Here is a 16,998-nt window from a genome sequence, read left to right as displayed (position 1 = left end):
CTACACAAGATAAATCAAGTTATAAGGTTAAAGAAGGAAGACAACATTCGTCGAGTGACTATAGTGTTCATCGAGTAGTTGGCAAAGTAAAGAAGAAGTTTAGTATTGCTTGAGAGAGTCTAGTATTAACTAAGTACTATATTACCTAAGTGAAATGTTATGTTTACCGATTAACAACTAGAAGAACAAAAGTGTAAAAATGAATCTAAGGCTGACTTTTGATGAAAATATGGAAAGTTTGAGATGTTCAAGGCACGAGTCAAAGTTTATTACAAGATCAACAGCTAAGAAAAATATTTAAGGATCTAATGCTAGAGATCGAAGAAGGATAAGGATGGGCACAAAGTTATATGAAAGTTATATTTTCTAAGTGGCTCAATACATTGTATTTGGTAAAATATGATATCATCAATTATGACTAGGTGGCAATAAATGGAACAATCTAGAAGCACAAAAGAAACTATATAAGGAGATGTTCAAGACACTTTTTGGTTGCTGGTTGAAATTTGATAGAGTTGATGTTGATTTTTAAGGCAGTGAATGTTAAGTTGTTGAAATTGAAAGAAAATAGTTAAGCCAAGTGAACTAAGATGAGTTGAAAGAAGGAGAAAGAGAAGAAGTGAATTAGCTAGTCAAGAGAATAGAGAAAGAGATCAGAAAGAGATTGGGAAGAAAGTAGATCTGAAGAAGAAAGGTAGTGTTTACCTAATAGATCATTTTTATAACGTTACTTTCTAATCATTATAGCATAAAATCTCATAGACTGAGTGGACCTAACAAGTTTTTGAATTCCATATGGTAACATATATTAGTGATGTTTGTAAGAGAGCAAGAGACTCTTTAGACATGATTAATGAATGATAAGTTCTAGATGGTCTTTTGGTTGGAATCCTCTAACAAGGTCACATTAACAATGTGTATGGGACTTGTAAAAATGTTAGCTCTTAGTCGGGATCACTTTAGGAGAGTAAAAATTTTGGGTTGTCGGTCTTAGGTGGTTTTACGCTTCACAGGATTTCCATGTTAAAAATCTTGGTGTGAAATGTGTTGTTATTGTTATATTGCTAGTTGATTTACATATTATTTCATTTTACTACAACTTGGTAACAACTTAGTTAATGGTCAGTAATAAGTAACTTTTATTACTATTAGTTGGCTATAATAGAATAGTGAATAAAGAATTTGGAGTAAGGTGATTGAGAAAATTAAGTGATAAGTTGAATGAATACACTGAGTGATTACTTATGTTGTTTTTTGGTACTAAGATTGTTTAAAGGGACTGTAAGATAACTAAATGTAACTAATTCACCCCTTGCTTCTCATTTATCTAGCAATTGGTATCAAATTGCAAGTGCTTGGAGGAAGAAGTTTAAAGGAACTTGAGCTAAAGATCAAAGATGTGTAAGAGAAAGGTACCAAGACTAAACAAAGAGAACTTCTCATCATGGAAAGATAGAATAAAGCTACATCTATCTAGAATTGGAGATAATGTCACACATTGGTTGGAACATGAATACGATACCCTTTTTGGTCCTTTGGTCATGGAGAAAGTGAATGAGAAGAGAAATTGCAATAGCTTGATGATTGAGATTGTTTTTGCACTCAATGATGCCAAGTTTGATGATATCAAGAATTGCACTAATGCTAAAAAAATGTAGGATAAATTGACACTTGTATATGGAGGAGATCATAATGCAAAGAGATATAAAGAAGAATGTATTAGAGGAAAGTATGATGTAAACTGAATTAAGGAAGTTGTGAGTGCAATTAAAGTTGTTGGAGGGGCTATTGACAACTTTGAAATTGTAAGTAAATTTCTTAGGACTCTTCTATCTATTTATGATATCAAAGTCTTTGCAATTCAAAAAGTAAGAGTCATGCTTGGTAATGCATTGACACTTGATAGATTAGTAAGTTATTTGATTGCATTTGAATTGAGAAATTATGACAATAGTATGGTTACAATTGGAAATGATTCTAAATCTTCACTAACTATTGGAAGTTTCAAGAAATAATAGAAAAGTAAAGAAGAAAGTGAATCTAAATGTGAGGATGATCTAGAAGAACATGAAGCATTACATGTAAGAAGGTTTTCAAGAGGAAAAGGTAAATACAAAGGTAAACTACCCTTGATTTGTTTCAAGTGTAATGAAGTTGGTCACTTTGTTTCTAAATGTCATAACAATAGAAATAAGAGTGAAAAAAATAACTAGAAAGATTTCAACTACAGAAAGAATAGTGATTACAAAGAGAAAGGGAAGAAATCATGTTACATTGCTGAAGAAGAGCACATTGAATCTAGTACTGATAAAGAAAAAGAAGTAGTTGAGATGGTATGTGTTGCAATCAAGGAAGATTTCAATGGAGAAGGTACAAAAGTGAAACTACCCTTATTTTAAATGTTGGCAAAAATGACTCATGGAATATAGATAGTGGATGCTCATTACATGACTAGTTATCTAAGTAAGTTTGATAAGTTTAAAGAAATGTATGATGGTGGAACTGTTAAGCTAGGTAATGATGTTCCATGTCTAATGAAAGGTAAAGGATTACTAATGTTGAATGATAAGATCAATTGTGATGATGCTTACTAGGTATAAGAACTAAAGTATAATATTTTGAGTGTTGCTTGGTTGAATAATTTAAATCATAAGTTAGAATTTTAGAATAGAAAAGTCAAGATCTTTGATGATGAAGATAATCTGATGAGAATTGGAATGTGAAAAAAAGGTAACTTATGTTATCTTGATCCTACTATTGAGACATACTTATTTTCTATAGTTGAGGATGTATGGTAATGGCATAAAAGGTTGTGTCATGTAATCTTTGAGAATATGGTGAAGGTTGGTAGAAAGAAAAGAGTAAGATGCTTACCAAATTTGCAAAAACCAAAAAATGCTATGTATAAAAAATGTCAACTCAATGAGACAAAAAAATCTAGTTTTTCAAGTAAAACACACACTTCAAATGATATTTTGGAATTGGTGCATACTGGTCTATATGGTCCAATAGGTATTGACAATTACTATGGTGATAGATATTTCATATTGTTTGTGGATGACTATTCTAGAATGATGATTGTTATGTTCATTGAGGTGAAATCACATGCATTTCATATGTTCAAATGCCATAAAGCTAGAGTTGAGAAAGAAAGTGGAAAATCTATGAAATGTTTAAGATCTTATAGAGGTGGTGAGATTCTGTCTATTGAACTCACTAACTTTAGTGTTGAGAATGGTATTAAGAGATGGTTATCAGCAATAAGGACACTATAAAAAAATGAAATTATTCAAACAGATCAATTGTGGATTGTCCAAGGACATTGATGATTGAAAAGGAGGTTGCTAAGATATTCTACAAAGAAATAATTAGTATTATTGTTTATACTCTCAATCAAGTTCAATTGAATAAATGAATGAAAAAAAACACCCTATGAACTTTGGTATGGTCATACACCAAATGTAAGTCATTTCAAAATATTTGCAAGTAGGTGTTACATTCACAATGATGCAAGATTTTGGTGCACAAAATTGTTGGTTGACTTCCTACGATTTTTCCTACTCAATACTAAGAAACCCAACACAATTTTAGCCAATGAAGAAGATTGAATCTTTACTTTGTTCAATATCCACACTTTAGGCTTTGCAAGACCTAGGTTGTTGTACCTAAAGTGAAATACTAAATGGCTATTATGGCAGATTTAATGATACTCTTGAGTTGGCAAAGAGGTTCTCAAGGAGAAATCAAAATATTTAAAAAGGACGAAAGTATTCAAAAATAACTTGTGCAATACTGATGGATTGAACTTCACTAACCTATAACTATACATATACACTTACAAGAAACATATAATGACCATGCCTTAGTCCTTTTGGGAAAATAGAGTCAACTCCCATGTAGTATTATTATTTGATCCCTTAGAGATAGTGCACACCCCATCAACTACTAGATAAAGGAAAAGATAAATACAATCTGAAGCCTAGATGAATTTAATCCCAACTTAAGGAGACAATGTAGATAAACTCGTACAATTATCCTCATTCATTTATACAGTGGTTTAATCCAAGATAAATAATGAAGATTGTGAAACATTTAATACACCATAAGCCAAAAGAGATCTGAAGGAACTATAATTGTTCCCATTTCTTCATAAGGAAATACAGTAGAGGAGTTTGGATTCAAGAGCCATTTAGTAAACACAGAGAAAATATATTTAATTTATATTGAAAACTTTTAACTACTATTACTTAGTTTTATCAACGATCTATCTTTACATTTCTTTTGAGTTCATATCATAAATATAGGTCTCAATACCTTATCATAAAGGTACAACAAGCTTCACACCTTTACATAACTATAACTAATTAACTAATTATGAAAGATAAAAACATAAAGCATAAACAAACATTAGACTTTGTTGACATCTTCTTCTATAGCAATATTTTTTACTTCATCAATTATTGTCATATAAATTTCTATCCACTTCGCTATATGGGCATGTCTCGGCCATGTGAAAGTAGAAATGGTAGGAGAAAAGGTCTAGAAATCACTCCATCTCTTTCCTCGAGAAATTTTACCTCACTGATGAACTTGGAAAATTTATTCTCTAGGCTAAACAATTTGTTGAGAAATCTTTGGAAGGTATCAATCTGAAAAGATTTTTCACTTTTATACTTTGTTACTATCCTATGTCAAAACATCTTGAATTCTTGTTTCCAATCTTCTAGTGACTAAACCTTCTTTCTTCAATTCTAGAAAAAACATGCCATCTTTTCAATCTCTAATAGACCTACACCAAATCATCACAATTTCTAATAACATCATCTTCTAGATTCAACTAATGAACATATCTAGTTTTAATACTTTTAATATTCTTGTCGGGGTCACATTCTCTACTATTCTCATTGATCGACCAATAACCATTCTTGATATTTTCTTTTACTTCTAAAATCATGTTGTAACCAATCACAAAACCATCAAATTTGATAAAATGGGGAAGAACATTCCCCTTCCTTCTATGATGGGATAGCTCTCTTTCTACCCATATCATCTACCAAAGAAACTCCAGAAACCCTTATCTCTCTAAGAAAAGTAGTTGCAACCTATGAGGAGGATGTCTGCATCCATATATTCTTAGTAGTGTATATTTGGGTTTGAAAATCTAATCTCCCAAGTTAAACAAGGAACCCTTATTAGGCTGACAATATTTACACCTCAACATGTTCTTTACTCCTTGAAGGATTCTTGTTATTGATTCACCTATCATCTTGATAATCCATTATACAAATACATCTTTGAAGACTATAAATTCACCATCTTTAGCATGTACATCCCAAAAAGGACACCACAGCTGAACAGGTGTGGGGTTTGTTAGAATATATAGTCCACCAATATAACTAAGAAGGGGGGTGAATTAGTTATCCAATTAATATCAAAATTATCAACCTTATTAAACTTTAACCATATGAGTGATATAATCGAAAACCACAACAAGATACTCATACACAATAACACAAAATATGTTAACTAGGGAAATCATTGATCAAAGAGAAAACCCTGGTGGGAATGGTACCCACAAGATGGTGTACTAATATAAATATTCCTTGTTAGAGGATGGAACCTATTAGGAGTCTAGAACAACATTCAGTATATATCAGTCCCTATTAGGAGACTTTGAATCCATGTTAGGAGATTCCAACCCTATTAGGAATTGTACAAGATAGATGGACCCATTGTCCAAATAGCTTCAAGGAAAGACCAATGAACCCACTATCCATATGATCTCTATATTATTCCTTGTAGAATAATAGAAATGAATAGTACTGCTCCTTCCTCTTTCTCTATCCTATCAACTAGACTTCTACTCCTTCTAATCTTGTAACTAGATCACAAATCCTACATCCAACAATCCCTTGGATTTCTTACATGCATTCACCAAACACTCTTATCCTTTTCACAATTCACATAGAATATACACTCAATACACACTTTACAAATAAGGAAAACATATTTCCTTTATATTGTATCTTCAAAATAATTTCTTTAGTTGGCCTTGAGGTTTTCCCAATTAATTATAATAAGATAATTAACTAGTTTATAATTACAATAGTACTGTCAGCTCATAGTCTATACAACTTCTCACACGTGTGACACTAGGGCTTGTACATTTGCTGATGTCATTATCAAGCATTCTTATGTCACTGGTTGACTATGCATATCCAGATTATACATTTTTTAGGAGTTATTATTTAAACATGATAAACCACTTCTCAGGTACTCTATCTCTATACTACTCTTTGTAAATCAGGCATATCTTTCATACATCTTTGACTCAGGTATTGTGCATTGAACGTTAACATTAGGACACTATATCAAACATGTCCATGAATTCACATCACCAGACAATCAAAATATTGTTTGTACAACTAAGATTTATGTTTGTTGCTTTGTTAGTCTTCAAAGACTTACTGCTATTTTGTCATCAATGAAAAACACAGTCATGAATGCAACATATCAATACTCTCCAATTCTTATGATACTCCCCCAAAGGAATACTATCAGCATTCATGCTAAAAATCTACCCCTTTGGTATTGATGGCAACATAGATGAAAATCATCTAACTTCCAAGAATATCAAATAGTACTTTGTTGTTGTTGCTGATGAACTCATATTTTCAAATCCTCTTCATCAATCAAATCTGAAATCCTCTTGAACACTACTCTATTCTGCATCTTCTTTAGGATTGGCAATAGTTGTTCACATTAAACAACTCACCATTCATGTCTCCTCATAGAGATATTCCTCCTTCTACCTTACATGAATCTTTCTAAATCTCTCTAATGAAGTATAGATTTTCATGCGCTCTTCTCCCCCATACACACTTAGGAGATGTTATATTTTCCATGCACTCTTCTCCCCCATTAACATCAATGACAAAAGCCTCACTATGTCAATTTACATCTCCAAGTCTTCAACTAGCTTATTGCCAATTTTTAGTCCTACCCTTGAAAAACTAAAATTTATTGGTATTTAAGTGAATCTATGTTCAAGTGTGATGTCTAAGTATCCTTTAGGTTACTTATGTCTCATCTTTCCCAAGTCCCTCACTTTCTCTACTTTTTGGGTCTCCCTTACATTACCGTCACCTAATCATTTTGTGTGGGTTTTCTATTTCTCTAATGCATGAAGGGTCTAGGTGATCTAAGCATGGTTGGGATGTGTTTTGGTGTCTTCCCAATGATAATTAAGTTATCCATGTTTCACCATCTTCTATCTTGCCTCAGCATCCCTTTTTCCTATGAGTTTTGAGAAATTGAACTAATTTTCCTAATTGGTGAACTTAATCAAGTGTGTATCTAAAAGAGGAAGCCATGAAAGTGATCTACAAGCTATGTATACAATTATTTCATGATGGAAATACACATGAAACCATCAATCTAGGTTAGGAATAAGCCCATTCAAGTTGCAGAGGTAAATTATACTTTCACAAAAGAAGAGCAAAACTATGATTTTCCACTACACACTAATGGAAGCAAAGGTGTTTTGTTCTTCTTCCAAAGATATAGTGGTTTATGTGAAATCCAAGCCTTTACATACAAGCAGTAAGAGCGTGATATTAAATGAATTGTTTCAAGCTCTTAATCAAAAAAGCATGCTCGAGATCTATCTTTGAAACCATCATATTGAGGTTAAAGGGTAATTTGTTGTTAGCTTTACTTCATTCTGGGAAATGTTGCTAAGAAAGGAGATTTATGTCCCTAGGTAATGAAAAAGCCCACTTCTTCGAAAGGTTTGAAAATTAAAAAAAAGACAAGTCACCTTAGAGTGTGAATATTCTTTAGAGATGCTCAAAAGATACTTCCAAAAAAATTAGTTGTGATAATGTAATCCTGATATAAAGGAAAGAAAGTGTTAAATTCTTAAGGTAGAAAGTGAAAGAATGAAGTGTGCAAGCTAACAAAGGATCACTCCCCATGTTGTGATTTTGGATAGAAGGAAAGTGGGTTTGTGGAAAAGCTAAGTTTCTCTTTCTCCCCTACAAAACTTAAAGACTTGTCTTGTTAAGTAAATTTTAGTATTATTATTTTACTCTAAGTAAAGTAATAGAGCTTCCAAAAATACAAGTTTTTATGTGCAAATGAATGGAAAGTTTAAATAGTCATTGATGATCGAATTAAATGCAAATCCCACCATTATAATCATTGACTAAACTTAATTTCATTCATGTGGTTCCACCTTTCTAATTCCTATACCTAATTTATCAAAATTATCTACAATTAACGTCTTCAGGTATATTAAAATGGCTATTTATCAATAATTGTATCATGTGCAATCATAATGAATGGAAATCAGAGTAGCTAGTTATGATAAATTAATAGGCCTAGAAAATGAACTAAAAGAGCTAACAAATACATCATTTAAATTCTATGATTTGGCTAGTCTCCATAAGAGACTCAATTCTCAGCCAATTCACGTGATTAATCAATTTGACTCAAATGTAAAGGAGAAAAAAAATCTACTTCTAAAACTACAACAAGAGAGGCAATTCAAGCAAGTTGGTCGAGCATGGGTAGACCATATGAAGGCTCAAGGTCCCACATTAATTGAAAATTTGGGATGTCTAGTGTTATATTTTCACAAGCTAAGGGAGGTAGCTTCCAATCATCATGTCACCATAAAAAGGGTTGTAGAAAAACTCACTAAATAGGTGGCCCTACTGCAAGAGGTCATTGACATGAAAAATAATATTGTCATTACCCATGGGATCCTCAATATGAGAAATGAATAATTGTTTCACTAGAAACAATCCTTGGAATTTATTATAGAAATCTCTATGAGGTCTGCAAATGAGCTCAAGGATGTACATGACTTGGTGCAAAAGGTCATCGAGAAATTATTTCAATATTTGAAGACATTGCATATAGAGTTTTTTGTGTCTATTAATGGTAAGCTTGTAGATATTAAGAGGATGAAGTCAAAGTTCTTGGAAGTTTTTAATGAAGTTGTTGACCCACTCAACTTCCAAATGTCCAAGGTTCAAGAACTCTTAGCAGTAGACTCAATCATAAGGAGAGAATCAGAGAAGTTCCAATCAAGGGTCACTAGAATTGATGAATTGACTGACATGCATGACTATTGGATGAGTTGAGCTCACAACATCATCATTCCAAATGTCAATGAACTAGAGAAAGTAATTGATGCCATGAAAGCTTATAGAGCCAAAGCAATTACTTCTAAGTTACAAACATCAGTCACTCTCTCTCTCTCTCTTCTTTATTTTTGTATCCATTCATGATATGTTGTCAGTCTCTATAATGAACAATGATTCAATCTTGTTCTATTTTTATCTTATTATGTTTAGAGATGCTCTGTAAATGCAATCATCTAGTGTGACTAGCCATTTTGACAAGGCCTATATATGTAATTTTTTGAGAAGTTAATAAAATTAGAAAAATTACTTTTGGGCAAACCCCTATAGTTGAGACCACTATGTACTCTAAGTCCAATTTTAATTTTTTTGTTCATTTAGTTTCATTCAAGTATGTGGAATGAATGTGCTATTGTTGAAAATTGAATGAATGTGAATGAACTTGGTTTTATTTCCTCCATTCAAAAGATTGCATGCGTTACTTTCTTCAACATAAGCATTGGTTTGTTCTTTCTACTATATGTCATAGCTTATGTGTGTAGTGTAGTTCATTGCATAAGGAGGCCAAAAATTGGTCAATGGAGTGGTTGAGAGATTGAAAATCTAAGTATTATCAAAACATCAATTAACTTTGTAATCTGGGAATTACCCATTTTACCATCTTTTCTTTTTCTCCTGCTATCATAGTTAGTTATGCATGTTTCCATTTCTTGCATTTAACTTAGAATAGATTGTATGTTGTGATTTAGTCCCCATTTTCACTTGCCTATTTTGTTCAAAGTGTTGAGCAATCTAGTATTTGCCTCTTCTACTCTATGATTAAGAGAATACCCCCAAAACTAAAAAAAACATTGCAAATCTTGTATGTAAAAGGGAGTTGTACCTTTCAATTCAAGGGTCTTTGATAGATTACTACACTGACTCATTATGTTGTTAACTTCTTTGTCCTTCATAAGCAATTGGGAAAATTAAGAGTCAAGGTATAAACCAAAAAGATAAGGAAGACAAACTGTTAACCAACTTTTTTGGTGACTCTTATATGTCTTATGTTCTCTTAGGGATTATCTCTATGGCACTCAATTCATTTAGCCATGTATAACAACTCATAAGGAGAAATGGTGTTTACTCACAAGGGAAAAATCTCAATAGTGCAACCTAACCTCAATTTATAAGATGAACAAGAGGACATAATAAATCAATTGAATACCCTTGCCTAGAAAAGTCGAAAGTCCCTTGACCAATATAGAAGAGTGAGATTTTCCCTCAAAAGAGAAGAGGCCAATGTTGAATATTGGGAGGGAGTGTTATAAGAAATAATATTAAGAGAAGCATGCTCATTGTGAACTAAGATAAGTTCACCCTAGATCCTAAATATACTTGCAATACTCGTGGTAAAGGGAAAGTTGGCCTTTTGTTCAAAGAATTGTAGAAAGATGAGTTCCCCATATTGGAAGGTCTGAGAGAGCCCATTCATGAGATCTAGTATTTCAGGGTATCCATAGAGCTCTTTTTCTGCCACCCCATCCTAGCTCTCGAATACATAGTCATTCCTCTTCTCCTCCTATTTTCAGCACTCAAATCCTGTCATTGTGTAACACCCTCACTCTTCACAGAGTATTTTCCCCTACTACTATCACTTTTCAACCTATACCAATAGCTATCCCTACCTTAATGGTTGTTCCTTGGGGTAATTTTATCGGCCCTCTATGACTTGCTGCCAATAATGACCTACCTAGAGATTCTCATGAGAAATTTTCCAAATTCAATGGTGATGGGAAGGTCTCTACTAATGAGCACATTGTGACATTATTTGCTACATGTAGTGTTGTTTTTCCTCCGCATGAATATGTAGTAGTGAGGATGTTTGTGGAAACTTTGGTTACATAGCTAACTAGTTTTAGCATCTCCTAGTAGGATGCATCATGACCTAGGGTTCCATGCAAAATCAATTTCAAGTGTGCTACAAGAATACAAAGGATGAACATACTTTATTGACTCAACTTACCTAGATAAAAAAGGAACCCAATGTTCTTATGAGAGACTTCATTGCAAAGTTTAATAAGTTCATCAATAGGATCCCTACTACAAGCAGACCTACTGCAAGCAACCAAAAAATATTATTTATTAGTTCCATGGCTCATGACATAAGTTTTCAAATTAGACATGTGCATGTGGCTAATCTGTAGGCTACTCAGACCATGGCAATTGAATTGGAGGATTATCTGATAGCAGCTAGAAAATGGAAAAGAAAAATTCAAAGTGTAGCCTCAATAAGCTCTATTATTGGTACAACAAACAATAGCGATGTGATTCTTTAGAAGCTATCAAATGAAATGATTTCCATGAAAATACAAATGGGGAAGCCCATTTCTTCACTCCAGCAACCATATCAAGACATTCCCCAAAGGCCACATGAAGGAAGACCATTGAAATTATTGTCTGCTCAACAAAATCTTGCTATTAATGCACCAACCAAGAAGAAAAATATGTGCAGATTTTACCTAAGAGTGGATCATGGTGGTGATTCCTTCCCCAAAATGAATAGGTATAAGTAGCTCACTACTAGTAATGAGTTAACAATTGAGTACCCTGAAAGTGAAGATAATTATGTTCCCCGTGACAAGTCTAGAACATCCTTTTTGGAGTATGAATTAGATTTAGAGGTTGGAGATGACTTCTTTGCCACCCTATATGAAATTCAAATGATCATGGCTACAAGAAGTCAAAGAAAGAAAAATATAGTGAAATTCTTTCCTACCCAGAACACAACCACTAGGCCTTCACTAATTGCAACTAAAGCATCCACTTCCTCATCCTCGAGCAAAGAGAAAACAAGATTCAAGACAAATAGTAAGCCTCACTCCTCATTTGACATAATATAGTATTGTAAAGATGCTTGTATCTAGGTGTCTCCCCTTGACTATCTCGAAACTCATCCTGTTAAATTGCAAAAGTTAGTAGATTATTGTAAAATTGATGCTAATGCCAAAAATCAGCCTAATGTCAATTCTACCACTAGCAATGACCAGCCTCAATTAGATAGTGGCCCACTACTTGATGAAGAGCTTGTCTTGTCTATGCTCTTCAAATAGGAAGAAGCATCAATCTTGGCTATTGTTGTCACAAAAGCTTGCACCCTTGCTGGAAGTTTTCACCTAAAGGCAATCTTGTGAAACATGGAAACAATTTCCAAGCTATGGGACTTGAACTATGAGATTGAGTCCCTACAGAAGGTTGTCTTCCTTACTATCAAGGTGCACCTAACTACTCTTTGAGGGGAAAAGAGATAAGGAATGCATGCAAAGAAAACTACCTAATCTAATCTAAAGGAGGTGATACACCAAAATAGTATGTTCAACTTTATCTCTGTCTAAGAATACACAATTCATCAATATAACCTCAAAGTATATAGAATCAATCCTTTCTTAACTCAACAACTATATGTGGATCAAAAACCAAAAGAATGCTATAAGGAAGAGACATCACTCTATATCATTCAAAGGCCAAGTAGATACAATCATACAATTGAGAAAAAAAGGCAATAAATTAACACAAGGAAAGAAGGTATTGCATAGTATATTAATGGAAGAAAGAGATACAAGAGAGGAGCATATTAACTTAGAGGCAAAGGAAATTACAGTAGCAGAGCATAGAATATTGTTGCTATAGAATCAAAGAAAAGATCAACCCTTGGAAGGGTTACGAAACTTGTTGTTATAGTTCAAGCATAACTAAGAAACTTCTACTGGAAGCCAAGAAAATCAACCACTACCACCAACTAGCAAAAGATAGACATCAATTCAGATATAGAAGGATTTGATTAGTGTGCACCCATATATAGAAATCTAATCCCTATGTGCATATTCAACTCTAGAAGGGATAGAAATAGCGGCCATAACTGAAATATTGGGTAGATAGATAACCCAAAATAGCAAGAAGATAGGAAATTCATTTACCATGCATGGGGAACACAAAACACTATTTTTAGATGATCAACAGATCTATCTAGACATTAAAGAGCCATTGGTTATGTGTTTTTAATCATTACCAGATCAGATATGTTAGTAAGTCAAACAAAATCAATCATCAATCATGCCATGTGGCTCAATGACATTAAGACATTCCTCCACTTCACCCCAACATTCAAACTTATGTTGACCCATGCCTTTTCCTTACTCACAGCTTCACCACCATTTCCTTAATTAGTTGTTTTAACTTTGCGAAGTCATGACACCATTAAAATAATTTTTATTGCTGCTTCATAGCTTACCTTCTTTTCACTTCACTAGTAGTTATGACCTAACAACTACATGAATTTTATCCTTTGCATTGTCATCATGGTTCTGCTAGCTAACATCAAATGTCAGTGACCCTGTCAACCATGGGGTCCTCATAATATCTTCAAAGCTTTGTAGCATCATGGCTTAAACCTTAACTGCATCATGGACACCTATGATCATTTGAATGAGGGATATGCTTAAATATTTCACCTGGTCATGTCCTCATAGTTAAAACTCCCTATGGGATAAAATGTTTACAACCTTGCAATCACTAAGAACCTAATTGCTAGCATGCCTTTTGTAAGGTCACAACTAATTGCTACTCATTTGCACTAATCATTGCAACCATGCAAAGCCAAAGATTGATCATCATCACCCAGTCATGACTTAACTTTTAACTTTGATGTTTAACCCTATGACTATGGGATTGATAAATTTTTATAGTGTCATAACCATTAACTAGATATTAACATTTTAAACTGTGACCTTGTGCCAACCACAAAGATAACCTCCTCGCACCTTCGCAACATTCAAATAGTTAAGTCACAAACTATAGCAACTGGATGATGAAAGATAGTCACATGATCATGACTTGAATCTCCAAGGGGATAAAGCATGAAAATTCTAATACTTGGGATATTAAAGATAACCCAAGGTTTTTACATGTAACCCTATAACATTTTATCATTTGAATATTTTAAAAATATGATTGTTGGCCATGCTGCTACCTTTGAATTCAAATTTTGGTAGGAAGGCAAAAATAACTTATAGCTATTTTTTGTGGTCAAAAATTTGATCCATTTTATGTGTCCTTATATGTAAATGGACATAAGCTTAGTAAATGTATAATTGATTCTAGAGCTTCTAATAATGTCATACCTTCTTTTGTTGCTCATGACCTTGGCTTGACCCTTACCAATATTTTGGAAGTTGGTATTCTATGGACAGAAAGAAAGTCCCTCTATTAGGACAAGTGAAAGATGCACAAGTACCATTAGTTGCATACCCTACAAAGAGAATTAAGCTAACCATCTTGGTAGCAAATATTCTGGCTAGCTACGGTATGCTTTTGAGTAGAATTTTTGTAGGGACATGGAAGGGGAAATCAAGATGGATTGGTCTCATTCCATAATCCCCATGGGAAGTAATAAAATCAAGTTGGAACTTGAGGAGAACACTAAATTTACTATCATGAAGTTAGATGATCCTAAGGCATAGATCTTATATCAAGAGATGGAGTTCAAGAACTACATGATGCTCTCTAACTTCAATCTTTTAGAAGAACAACCAAAGCCTCCTAGTGACCCAAAGATTTGGACCCTAGAATTTGGTGGAAATTATGTTATTTCTAGGTTTAGAGTTGGCATGGTACTTGTATCCTTGGATGGATGTAACTCATCTTGCATACAAATTGCAATTCAAAAATACCAACAACATGATAGAGTATGAAGCCTTATTGTTAGGTATTACTACTACAGAGTAGAGAGGAGTGAAAGTATTAAGAGCTCAAGAAGAAGCAAACCTTATAGTAAAATAGGTTTGATCTCAGTATAATGTGAAGAATGTAAGGCTTAGAAATTACAAAAATAGAGTCTAGGACGAGATTGAGGACCTAGATGCCTTCTCAATACAAGTTGTGTTGGATACAATTGATTATTTGTGTTTTGTCCTTGATGTTACAAAAATGTCATATCAATTGATAGGCAATGCATGTTGAGCTCACATGGTTAGTAAAGATAGTTTTCCTAGTCTACCGAGTGTTCCTGAGTTTACTCTGTGCAGAAGGCAATTTCTACCGAGCTCACTTGGGTAACAAAGGAAGTTAAGCAGAAAAGAGTGTTAACTGAGCTCACTCAGTTCACAAAGGGAAAGCTGAACAAAGTCATTGTTAACTGAGTTCACATGGTTACCAAAGGAATTTTGTAAGTTTGCAGTGTTAACCAAGCTTTTGTTGGTTAACATAGGAAATCTCTTCAGAATCAGTTTCTACCAAGTTGGGTCGGCTACAAAAGGAATTTCTTATTTTGGCATGTAAAGCTTAATTATTTTACCTATTGATTCTAGCTAACTGAGGTAATGAATAATGATTATTCTAATTTGTATTTGAGCTTACTTGACAATCTAGAAGGTATAAGTAAAATCTCAAGTTGTGATTTCAAAATATGTGAGATGCAAGTTGAATGAGTTGAAAGAGATAAAGAGAGGAAGTGAGCTTGAAGGATGAGCATATATCCTTGTGGAGAAAAAAAGTATTATTTGATCAAGAAAGATCAAGTATGAACCAAAGCAGAGATCTGTAATTAGTAATTTAGTTGCATCACAATTAGGTCATTTCATTGTTACTTTCTAACTATTGTAGCACTAAACTAAAATCTCCAAACATAGTTGGTTTAATAGCCATTTGTAAATCCTCTAACAAGGTGGCAATTTCATTGAATTGTTTTAAGATATTTTGCAAGGCCACTCCTAATAGGGTGATTAAATCCTTTAATAGAGTCACACCTAACAATGTGTTTTGTAACCTTTAATAGGGTTGGCTCCTAACAGGGGTCACTTCAGAAGAGTGAAGAATAGTAACTAGTTACATTGGTGGTTTTTTTCCAAATTGGGTTTCCACATTAGATCTTGGTGTCTCATGTGTTTATGTTATTTCTTTCATGATTGCAAGTAATTATTGATAACATCTTAATATTTACTAAATTAATTCACACTTTGCATTTACTAAGTTATAGCAATTTTCTGCGTGTTTACCGAGTATCAGTAGTAATGAATTTTATCAATTTGAATTTTATAGTTGACATCTAAGAGATCTAGGATTTATTTTAGTGGTAATTGATTCACGCTCTCCCCCCCCCCCCCCCCTCTCTCAATTACTCCTCTTATATCTCCAAAAATTGGTATCAGAGCTTTTGGTGCTTGCAAAGAAGGTTTCAAGAACCTAAGCTAAAGATTAGGATGTCTTACAAGAGAGAGATTCCAAAGCTGAATAGAGACAACTTTACAGCATGGCAAGGACTTACGAGGCTTCATCTAGCTACCATCAATGATTTAAGATGCAAATATCTTCATGAAGAATATAAAACTCCCACTGGAAAATTATTAGTAGATGATATTGCTGAGAAGAACCATAACATCATGATGATTGACATTGCATCTGCTCTCAGTTATGCTAAATTTGATGAGGTCAAAGAATATAAAATTACTTTTGATATGTGGAACAAGCTAAAATAAATCTATGGAGGTGATGACAACATAAGAAGAGCCAAAGTAGAAAGCCTTAAAGGACAATTTGATCAAATGATGATGAGAGAAGATGAAAATGTTGCAAACTATGTGGCAAGGATCAAGGCCAGTGTTAGTGCAATCAGAGAATTTGGAGGAGAAATCAAAGAAGAAACTATTGTAAGTAAAGTACTTAGAACTTTGCTTCCTATCTATGCAGTTAGAGTATCTGCTATTCAAGAAAAGAGATATGATCCAAATAACAAGTTAAATTTGGATGCTCTAGTAGGAAGATTGATGGCTTTTGAACTAGATAACTTTGACAACTATGTTCTTGCTTCCAAGAA

The sequence above is a fragment of the Cupressus sempervirens genome, chromosome 3 (genome assembly GCF_028749045.1).
Source record: "Cupressus sempervirens isolate cs-2001-9-10 chromosome 3, ASM2874904v1, whole genome shotgun sequence".
Classification (NCBI taxonomy): Eukaryota; Viridiplantae; Streptophyta; class Pinopsida; order Cupressales; family Cupressaceae; genus Cupressus; species Cupressus sempervirens.
This window is presented reverse-complemented; position numbering follows the sequence as displayed.